The sequence below is a fragment of the Poromitra crassiceps genome (genome assembly GCF_964638095.1).
Source record: "Poromitra crassiceps genome assembly, chromosome: 16".
NCBI lineage: Eukaryota > Metazoa > Chordata > Actinopteri > Beryciformes > Melamphaidae > Poromitra > Poromitra crassiceps.
Window position 1 is genome coordinate 13980321 of NC_139645.1, and position 11456 is coordinate 13991776.

At 44.0% G+C, this 11456-nt stretch overlaps 1 pseudogene across 1 annotated transcript; it reads right to left on the minus strand.

Moving 5' to 3' along the window:
- Positions 1-1501: 1501 nt before the first annotated feature.
- On the minus strand, positions 1502-3945 carry LOC310791089 (dihydrolipoyllysine-residue succinyltransferase component of 2-oxoglutarate dehydrogenase complex, mitochondrial pseudogene; annotated as a pseudogene). The gene is made up of 2 exons: positions 3872-3945; positions 1502-2844 (listed from the first exon to the last, which is right to left on the minus strand). The product of its transcript is annotated as a dihydrolipoyllysine-residue succinyltransferase component of 2-oxoglutarate dehydrogenase complex, mitochondrial pseudogene (transcript).
- Positions 3946-11456: the final 7511 nt, after the last annotated feature.

The following is an 11456-nucleotide window of genomic DNA, read 5'->3' on the forward strand; positions in this document are numbered from 1 at the left end:
ATCAGTTTCGAGGACCACCTTCCCAGATAAATGAAAGAGAGAAAAAAGTAATTGAAATTATGCTTTTTAACACATTCACTGCCAGCCATTTTTTTTTTACTGTAGGTAGCTTCTGCCAAGCCGTTTTTTGAGGATTCTGGCTCATTTTACAAGAGCCGAGGATAATTTTCTGCTTGGACTTTGTGAACACGAAGTTCACAAAAGTACTAATAGAATGTGTGCTTTCTCTGTCTAAAAGAGTTAGTTTGTAGAGTTAGTAGTTATGTAGATATTAGCCGTTGAGTACAGCATGGTTTCAGCGTCTGAGACAGGAAGCTGAGATAATCGCAGTTTTGTGAAATTCAATCAAACAGGCAGAACAGTCACTTTAACCATTTATTTTTGGCATCAGTGAGAGATCAGACATCTGAACAATATAGTTCTGAACACCCTCTCCTTCAAACTCCTCCCTCCGTGGGCGTGTCTGGTGGCGTTTGTCACAAGCCAGTTTCTCCTGCCTGTCTGAGCAGTGAGCAGCCTCCCTCTCTGGCGGCCCCTCGTCGGCGAGTGTGGCGAGTGTGGACTGTGGATGGGACTCAATCGTTTCTTGGATTTTCGGTTGAGAGCTTTGATGAAGCTTTGTGCGATTCTAGGCTTTATGCTGCCCACCCAGTCTATTTTTGGAACCCCCCACCGTTGTGCGCCCGTGTGCAGCAGCGTGAAAGCGTTTTCGCCTACAGTATGAGAATGAGGCTCGTTCGTTTCTGGGTTTTCGGAATGCGTGCGATTCTGGCCTTTCTGCGGGTGTTTCAAAGTGTGTTTCACCCATAATCTATTATGCAAATTTGCAATCCCCCACGCCAGCACCGCTCTCCGCTCTCGGTGTGCTGCTGCTGGCGCGGCCGCTCTCGGGCGAGTCTGGTGACTGATGACTGTAAAATCGCCAAGCCATTTCCTTGAGAATGGCTTTCTCCCGCGGCTGTTTTTGGTTGGCTTTCTCTCTGTCGGGAGAGCACTGTCGCCACTTAGTTGGTCGGTAAAATAGATTATACACATTCAATACTTCCAATATTTTTATAGGAGACGTGGGGGGCATTGATCCACGTAGCACCGTCCAAATTTTTTTTTTTTTTTTTTTGACGAGTCAACTCGTCATTGGCAGTGAACGGTTGGATTGTGTTTGACGAGTCAACTCGTCATTGGCAGTGAACGTGTTAATTGGAAGTTTTTTTTATCTATATAATTCTTGAGCACGTTTAGATATAAAAATAAATAAATAACTAGCTGTAATCACACTTTTTTTTTTTTTTTTTTTAATCTATTTGGCAATACCACTGCCTCCGTGGCCCACTACACGGTGCTCTGAGGCCTACCTGTGGGGCACGGCCCAGTGGTTGAGAATAGCTGAACTAGGGTATCGGGCTTAGAAAGAAGACAATGGTTTATAGGCAATTTTGCTTTTTTGGAAGGGGGAGTTGATTTTATGACGGTGAGCTATCTTTAAATAGTGGTGAAAAGTAAATCACATGTCAAGCAGCAGCTCCCGTGGGTCTTCCACCACGGCTTTGATCTTGCACAAGAAGGCAACCGCCTCTCTGCCGTCGACGAGTCGGTGGTCGTACGTCAACGCCGCGTACATCGTGGGCCGGATCTCAACCCTGCCATTGTTGGCCGTGGGTCGGGCGAAGACGGCGTGCATGCCCAGGACGGCGGACTGCGGGGGGTTGATGATGGGTGTCCCAAACATGGAGCCAAACACTCCTCCGTTGCTGATGGTGAAGGTTCCGCCGTCCATATCCTCAACAGCCAGCTCGTTGTTACGAGCCTTGTTTCCCAGTGCGCCAATTGCTTTCTCAATGTCGGCGAAGTTCATGGTCGTAACGTTGCGGATCACTGGCACAACAAGTCCCTTTGGACTTGCCACGGCCACACTAATGTCGATGTACTCCCTGTAGACGATCTCTTTGGTTGTATCATCAATAACCGCATTGACGGCAGGCTGCTCAATCAGAGCGTGTGCTGCGGCCTTCACAAACGCCGACATAAAACCCAGCTTCACGTCGTGCTTCTTGAAGAAAGCGTCCTCGTGCATTTCCCTCATCTCCTGGATGTTGCTCATGTCCACCTCGTTGAAGGTGGTGAGCATGGTGTAGGTGTCCTGAGACTCCTTCAGCCTCTGGGCGATCCTCGACCTCATGCGGTTCATCTTCACCCTCTTCTCCGCGCGGACTCCTGCTGTTGAAGGAGCCGGAGCTGCAGTGGGCTTGGTAGCAGGAGCAGCTTTGGTTTGGGCAGCTTGTGCTGGCCCTGGTGGCACTCGATGCATGGCGGACAGGGCCGAGAGTGATGCAGGAGGGGCAGCTTTAACAGCATCGGCTCCTTTCCGGAGTTTGAAGAGGGGCGTTCCTCCCTCCACTCTCCCTCCATCGGGCACCAGCAGTTCCTCGATCACACCGGCGGCCCGGAGCGGGTACTTGTACCGACGTCTTGTCGGTCTCGATTTCACACACCTCCTCGTCCTCTGCCACAGAGTCTCCTACAGCCTTTTCCCACCTGACGTCCCCCTCGGAAACCGATTCTGCAAACGCAGGAGTTTTCACGGTGACGACTTCATCCCTCTGCACCACAGATGTCTTGAGGTATCTGATGTGGTGGACATTGGCTGATGATGGAGATTCACATGACTGAGAGTTCCTGTAAACGACCCGGCTGCAGATGGAGAGGCCAGATGCACATCGCCGACGCAACACATTGTTACCCTGACTTAGCACGGACACCGAGCGGCCAAGTGTCCGGTAAAGACATCGTGATAGAGATAACAGAGATGGTGTCTCTGTTGCTGTTTGGCAGCGACCGAGGGAGCGGCTGAGAATACAGAGCAGAGAGGGGGGCAATTACAATCATACTTCTTATGACATCACAAGATATAACTTGACATGACTTGAGATATGTAATCTAGGCAGGATATTTTACAGCTAATCAATAAACAATAAACATCAATGCAATGAACACTGGGAATTTAATAATGATAAATAACTAGAAATAAAAAAACACAAATAGAGCAAATATCTTGAGTTAAGAAAAAATATCAAATATACACAACATGCTGTCTATAACTTAAAAAATAAAAAATATGGGCCAACATATCGGCCGATACCGATATATCGGAACATCGGCCGATAATATCGGTGGACCGATATATCGGTCGGGCTCTAGACATCACAATTCAGTCTATAGAGCAGACCAGCACATCCGGGTGCTTCGAAATATGTCAAGACCGTGCCCCTTTTTAGGGGGAAAACACATTCAATTCAAACAACTCGCCATTGACTTTAATGTAAAATAGCAAAAAAAAATATAGAAAAAGAACAAAATGAATTTAGTTTATAAATGACCCAAAGACACCATGACATGACAATATATATTTCAACTCGGCCGCCCATAGAATGCACAAGATACATCGACAATAGTACTTTCCTTGTATGAACGCTGTATCCAGTTTCCACCAGGTTACATGCATCAATATCCACATTGACAGTGTGTCACTCCTACTCTAATAAAAAAAACATTGCAGATCTTTTTTTTTTTTATTATTGTTAGTGAAACCAACCACACAACAACTCTTCGGCATATCAATATTAATTTAACCTGTTTTAAATAGTTTGAAGTATTTTCGGCTTGTACAGTCTTTTCCTATGGCGGGTTTCCCCGTAAAAGGGGCAGTGGCCTATGCGCCGACTACAAAATGACGCGGCGCAGTTCTGGTCGATCACAGTACTGATGTCACAATGTCTATGACATCATTAATGGTAATGACCTCATCAGTGGGGCATGACATCATCAGTGCAGTGGGTATGTCTGCTATGACATCATCGAGCACTACTGGCCACACCACAATTCAGGTCGTTGGGCTAGGACATCATCAGTGGGTATGACATCACTCGACGATTGTGCCTTGTGGGGCATGACCTAATCAATGGGTATGATATCATCAGTCGGTGGCGTTTGCACGCTCAGTCGATGGACTGTCAGTCCGATGTTGCAATGTTAATATTGGTTATGGTTATCAGCCACAATTTTCACAATGAGAAAAAACGATACGGGTAAATTTATGATTTATGGGTTTTTCCCAAATGTTTTGCAAATAAAAAAAATGCATTTTTCAAATTCACTGTTTACATGATTCTTTCGGTATGTACAAAGTTTGGTTATCATAGAAATGTGGTTTTATTACAGATCATATCGACATCGGTAAATATTGGTTATCGGCCATAACAGCAATGTTAACATCGGTTATCAGTATTGGCCAAAATGTTCATATCGGTGGTGCATCCCTACCTGCCACAAACACTTTCAACTCAAGTGGAGAGACATGTATGCTTCTTTGTCAGTGTTAGGCTATTGTTTGTGCTCATTGCTTGGTCCTTGTATTAGTGCAGTCACAATTGTAATCAATTACTCTTTAATTGCTCCTTTGCATGCGGTGGTATAATATCATATATATATATATATATATACACATATAGAAATGAGATTGTTTGATTCATGCTCACTCTGTGTGTATGTGTATTTCAGTCATCCCCCCAGATGTCCAACAGCTGTTCTCTAACGAAGAGGTTCCCCCTGAGCAGCAGGAGTTGAGCCCCATTCTGGAACAGTGCACCCAGACCCCACACATTAAAGAGGAACAGGAGGAACTCTGGATCAGTCCGGAGCGAGAGCACCTTCAGGAGGACCCAGAGCCCCCACACATTAAAGAGGAACCGGAGGAACTCTGGATCAGTCAGGAGGGAGAGCCGCTTCAAGGGTCGGACGAGGCTGATTTCACCGAGTTCCCATTCACTGCTGTCACTGTGAAGAGTGAAGGTGATGAAGATTTACAAACAACTAGTGATGGCAGCACTTCAGACTCTTCTGAAACGGAGACTGAAGAAGACGGCGGTGATGATTTGAAGGAGGCTAGAGAACCTCAGCCAAAGTTCGACTCAGAGGAAAACAGTTGCTCAGTTTGTAGTCAACGCTTTGTTCATCAAGCAGACTTGAAGAGACACATGAGAATTCACATAGGGGAGAAACTATTCAGTTGCTTATCTTGTGGTAATAAGTTCGTCTGGAATGAAACATTAAAGAGACACAGCTTAATTCATACAGGGGAAAAACCTTTGCCCTGTTCATTTTGTGAAAAAGTCTTTGCTCACAAGAGACCACAGTTTAGACTCACAAAAGTCCACACGGTGACGGGAGAGAACCCATTTATTTGCTCAGTCTGTAGTCATTCTTGTTCTAGTGCAGCAGGTTTGAAAATACATCACATGAGAATGCACGCACGGGAGAAAGAATTTAGTTGCTCAGTTTGTGGTAAAATATTTAAAACGAGCGCAAAACGAAGATCACACATGAGAACGCATACAGAGGGGAAGCCTTTCAGCTGTTCGATTTGTAAGATAGATTTTAGCCAGGTAGAACCATGGTTATGGCACATGAGACTCCATACTGGAGAGAACCCATTTACTTCTCAGACCAAGGAGAAACTCTTTGGTTGCTCCGACTGTAGCAAAAGATTTTACCGCAAGGTACATCTGCAGAGGCACATGAAAGTCCACACTGGTCAGAATCCATTTCGTTGCTCGGGCTGTGCTAAACGTTTTCGTAATAAAGGAGACTTGAAGGCACACATGCAAACTCATACAGAGAAAAAAAACGTTCAGCTGGTCAGTTGGTAACAACAGTTTTACTCTGCGAGAGATCTTGGTCAATCATAACGCACATAGGGGAGAAACTGTACAGTTGTAGTGTCTGTGGTTAGTGTGGTAAAACATTTGAAGAATGAAGAATTCACTTTGAAGACACATGAGAATTTATCATAGAATGTAGAAAAAAATGGAACGAGTGTGTGTGTGATGCCACCCATTGTTTGTGGACTCATGTTTTGAAGCTTCTGGTTTGGCGTTTTGGCCAATGTCATCTTTGAGACAGCAGGATACCTGCTGTTGGTCCGTGATCGGCGAGCTGCACTATCACTGGACATATATTTGTTCTTTTTTTGTGTTTTCACAGATGGCACTCCATTGTTATCGTTCTAACAAATTCATTGAACATTTGATTTGATTTTTATCTATTTTTGAAAAAAAGTACACACAATGATGGAGCAATCTAGATAACTTCTAGCAAAGGGATTGCAATGTCTATTTTTTTTCTTTTTCTTAAAAAAAAAGCATAGATGGAGCAATCTATTGATAAAATGGCACAAATAATAGTTTATAAAGTTGAAATGGAAGTATTTTTTTCGTTTGTATTTTATTTGCATATTACTGAAAACAACTTTGAAAGGAATTGTCATAATCTTGACGTTATTTCGATTATGAATGTTAAAGTTGGGCCATTTTGTTTGAATTTGGTTGGGGCGGTGGGGCATGAAAATTTTTCTTCCTCCAAAGTAGGGCTCAAAAATCACTGCTTTAACCGCCGAGTAAATAATTCACCCCCCATACAGTTGTCATGAAAGGTCTAATTAGCTATACAGACCTTTTTTTCTTTTTTCTTTTTACCAGCCTGTGAACATGTTTATTTATCATGTAAAGATGGGCATTTTAACATGGGGGTGAATGGGGATTGACTCGCTCTTGTGTCATTTGAAAATGTTTTATATTGAATGTATTGAAGACGGGTGTCCTCCTGGTGGAGCCCCTGAGGTCCTGCTGAGTCTGCCCCAGGACCTTGGTCACGTCTTTCCCTCCTCTCTGCCATAGGGTTGCAAATTCTGTGCATTTTCCTTATGAACACGTTAACAATCAATAGTTGGTTAAATTATTAACAAATAAAAAATGCACAGCTTCTCTACATGGCTAGTATAACTCTTAATTGTAACGTTCGCTCTTGAGGGGACGCGTAGTTCACGAAATCCCTCACCAACCACCACGTTTATCCGCATCCAAAAGCTCAGTGACTCCGAGGTTATATGGATTTGGAAAGTGTTACTGTGTTATTCCAAGTTATTTGAGTCGAAGCCTGTGTTGTCTACATTTTATTTGCCCAATAAAGAAAGTTAAACTCAGTTTTTGCCTCAATTTGTCCCCTAAACAACATCACTATCAAGATACACTGTATAGTCTTATAGAATGTGTGGAATATTAATATTGCTTGATGTGATGTTTCAAATCACGGTGATCTGTGGCTTGGATGTAAAATTCCAGGACTTTCCATACTAAAGAAGAGCCTTCCAGTCTCATCACTACCGCCTCCTAGCTAGACAGTTCCTTCAATGTTCCTTTCTATAGTTAATTAGACCTATGTCTGTATATGTAATCACAGGTTGCATAATTATAATATAAAATCTATGGTAATGACTGGAGTGTCAGAAGCCCACACAATATAGTATTGTTTGCATGGTATCACATTGCCACCTTGTGGTCAATTTAGAGCTATGACATGCAAGAAGCACAAGGTAGTCTTGCAGTAGCCAGCCATAATCCAAATAGTCGCTGGAAGCATAAGATGTTATGGAAGGAGTTTATTAAATAATTGTCTTTCATGGCTACATGGTAGTCTTTATATATTAATCCTGCCGTTTAGGAAAACATGTATTCTAATTATCTCATGTTGACTTTACACACCATTATTATTCTATAAACCGAGTGTATCCTCACTTTGGTGAATTTCACAGTAACTCAAGGTGTTCTTGTCAGAAATGGCCACAGTGTGGCAGCATTGTGTAGAGGTCATGTTGAAGAACTAACTTGAGGTGCCTTCAACTGCTGGTGGAATAAGCATGAGTTGAACAACCCAACACAAGTGATAAATATGACTGCACATCTTTCTGTACAATCTTGTCGCTGATATGACATTTAGGGGAGCATGTAAGCCATGTCAATAACTGATAATGATGTGATTTATTCCTGTGTTATTGTTTGTCATCTCATGTAATATTGTGCTGTTAGAATTTTCACTCTTAAGTGAAATCCCCATTCTAAAACCCTATAGACTTTTCCACTGAAGAACCAAATGGCGGCGACTTCTCGATAAAGCCTACAAAAATACGTCATCCCTGCGGCAAATACAAACAGTGGCCCTGCCACTGGCCCGGCGGCGGCCACTAATAATATTGGCAAATACAAACACAAGTTTGCAAGTTTATTGGCTGGAAGAACTGTGGGAAGAGGAACTGAAACAGTTGTCTTTCTCTGTGCAAAGACTGCAAACCTACAATGCTTTTGTATGACAAATAGACCTTCATGCATCAACCCTATCAAAAGATCTGCAGAAATCATCATTATCTTATTTTGTCCATTTTAATTCACATCACTTTTACCATCAGCTGCTGAGCACGACAAGCTGTACTCACTATTTTTCAGAGGTTGTGAATAGCATCCACGCCATTTCAGTTTAAATTGACGCTGGGTTGTCCATGTAGCTTCTGCTTTTAATAGAGAGGCAAAGTGACCGCCTACTTCCTGCTTCAGCACTGTACCAGAGATTTGCATTCGCCTTTATTTTGCCATAGATATTTCGTAAAATTCTTATAAAAATAGTTTTACTTATTCAAACGAAATGGTTCAGATATATTTAGAAACAGGAGAGACCACTTTCACTCGGACCAAAACGTTAAAAAAAATTGCGGATTTAAAGAAAATATTTTGTCCATGTAGTTTTTTCAAGTTTTGGTCCGAGTGACATGTTCTATGGTCTCTCCCGATTCGAAATATAGCTGAACCGTTTGGTTTGACGAAGTAAAACTATTTTTATAAGCATTTTACAAAATGTCTATGGGAAAATCAATGGCGGACAAAAATCTCTGGTACAGCGCTGAAGCAGGAAGTAGGTGGTCACTTTGCCTCTATGTCTGAGCAGCAATAGTTTCACTCTGCGTACTTTGAATGGGCCAATTGGCTTCTGAGGTTCCTCTAGGGTAGCTATTGGAATGCAGATGAGACCCCCCCCCCCCGCCCCTTCCTTGGTGGGACAGGGACGCTGGAGGACACGCGCCTGGCTCGCGAGTGGTTGCCTGACCCTTTCAGAGGAGGAGGGAATAGGGGGGGGGGGGGGGGGTCCCCCATATAAAAGAACCTGTTTCTGCTGTTGTGTCCCATTAACTGTCATCAGCCAGCTGCTGTTAGTTGTGGGAATAAGACCGAGGCTGCAGAATTTGAGCTTGGCTTTTCAAAGCTGAGCCTTGTTTTTATTTAAATTATATTTCATATACAATAAATGGAGTTCAGTTCACCCTCCACTCTGTCTCAGCATTTTGCACACTGTGCACTGCTGATGTTTTCAGAGAGCCAGTTGAGCCCCGTGCCGGCCCCCCGGGCTGAGAGCCGTGCGCCCGGGGGGCCGGCGGCGCGCCCGGCCGGACCCGCGGTGCCGGGCGGACAGCGCCCCGCGTCACCGCAGCTCCTGCGCTGCAAAAGGAGAGCCAGCCCGCCCGGACGGATCGACGTGGCTTTTCCTCACCACCACCACCACCACCACCATCATCAGCAGCAGCGGCTGTCGGTGACCCGGAGGAACGAGAGGGAGAGAAACCGGGTGAGGCTGGTGAACGACGGCTTCCAGACCCTGCGGCAGCACGTGCCGCGCGGCGCCGCCAACGGGAAGCTCAGCAAGGTGGAGACTCTCCGGTCGGCCGTGGAGTACATCCGGGCCCTGCAGGGGCTCCTGGGCGAGAAGAACCGGGCCTTTCAGAGCGGGGTCCCGTCGCCCTCCCTGACCCTGTCCAGCACGCTGTCAGCGGGACCCGGGTCGCCCCACTCCACCTGCTCCTCTTCCTCGGAGGACGCAGCGAGATACGAGGAGACGGAACTGATAGATTTTACCTCCTGGCTACACAGGTAGGCACGTAATTAGGCAAATTAAAACTAAACTGTCTGTAGTTGTGCATCCATATAGCCTACTGTTGTAGAACATTACAAAAAATATCAAGGGACATAATCTTGATAATGAAGTAGGCCTAATCTGCCCTCAAGACATAGTCACTTGATTCTAAAAAAAAATCTTTAAACAAGTCCTGCTATGGAATGCAGTGAAATGAACTCACCCCATTGGCAGGTTTCTTGACTTGCTTTAAGAGAAAACAAGATTTAATAACTCATCATTAAGTTAAATAATTTAAGGTGGATATTCTTTTGTTATGAGTGTTATTGGGGGAAAGAGTATTTAAAGTAATACTGTAAATTAATTAATACCTAACCAGTGTTTTTCCTCCTGATAACAGATACTGACTGGGATTCTGCAGCAGAGTGATGTGAGGCAATTTGGATTTCAAGTCCTGCAACCTCACTGGATTCCCAATCTGGACCAGAACATTTCAAACAAAAGCAACCTTGAACCTCGCTGGGAACCGCTGTGACTCTCATATGTTGGAAAGAGACAACGGCGATTGGTTTTGATTTGACTGTTTTTGTAAATATGTGAATACACGTGCTATAGTCTAAAACTGTATATATTGTATGTAATTTTATACAGATCTTATTTTTGTATAGTGCTCAGAATAATATTTTTGTAATTTATTCTCTTTTGCTTTACATTAACTTGGTAAACAAATCTAAATTGTCAGTGTGAAACTGCTACATTTTAAGGCTGTGTGTGTGCACGTGGGGTGGGTGTGTGCGCGTGTGTTCGCGCGTGTGTGTGCACACCTGCGTTGAAATATAACAGTCCATTTCTCCTGTGAAAGGCCCCTGGTATGGGCCCCGTGGCCTCGGGGTAGAACGCCCCAGCCATTTGCATTTGCTATTGTTGGGGTGCAGCTCTTCCTGGTCGGCGAGGCTCAGTGAAAAGCTGAAGAACCGTCCCCACAAAACCTCTTTTGTACACCGGCAGAACCCCTCATTCTCCAAGCAAACACATCTGATTGGACAGACGCATTACCGTTATGAACTCATGACTGCAGGAGCAGCGCAGCGGTTTGCCTGCTGTAAGAGACAGCTCCTCTTTCAGTCAACATTTGGATGGATTTATATTGATATGTTCTTCTATTGCAGTTACATCAGTGGCATTACTGGAAATGGCTATGATCTATATATACAAAATAAAGCATTTTTCGTTGTTGAAATTGACAGATGAAACAGCTCATCTCCTTTGCCTCCCATCTCTGTCTCATCTCACACACAGACGTAAAAAGTCAAGTTGAAGTGAGTCCCTTTACCTCGCGTCCTGTCATCCACAAACAGGTCTCAGGTCTGTTTTTTCAACAGCTATTTTGTGGAATGAAAACACTGAAGGAATTGATCATAAATATTCCCCGGCCTACGTCAAAGGCAAGAGGAGGACGGGGCAGTCGTCTATGTTTTTTTTTTTTTTTTGCAAGTTCGCATTTAATTCTGACTTATAGATGTCAAGGAAGCAGTTTTTCAGATGGACCAGCCAAATACGAGACAGCTGGTAGACAGGGTACGCACTCTCCAGATATCCTATTCCAATTACATTATATCAATGATCATCTCAAAAAATGTCCATGTAAATAAATGTCTGTTAAGTCACTA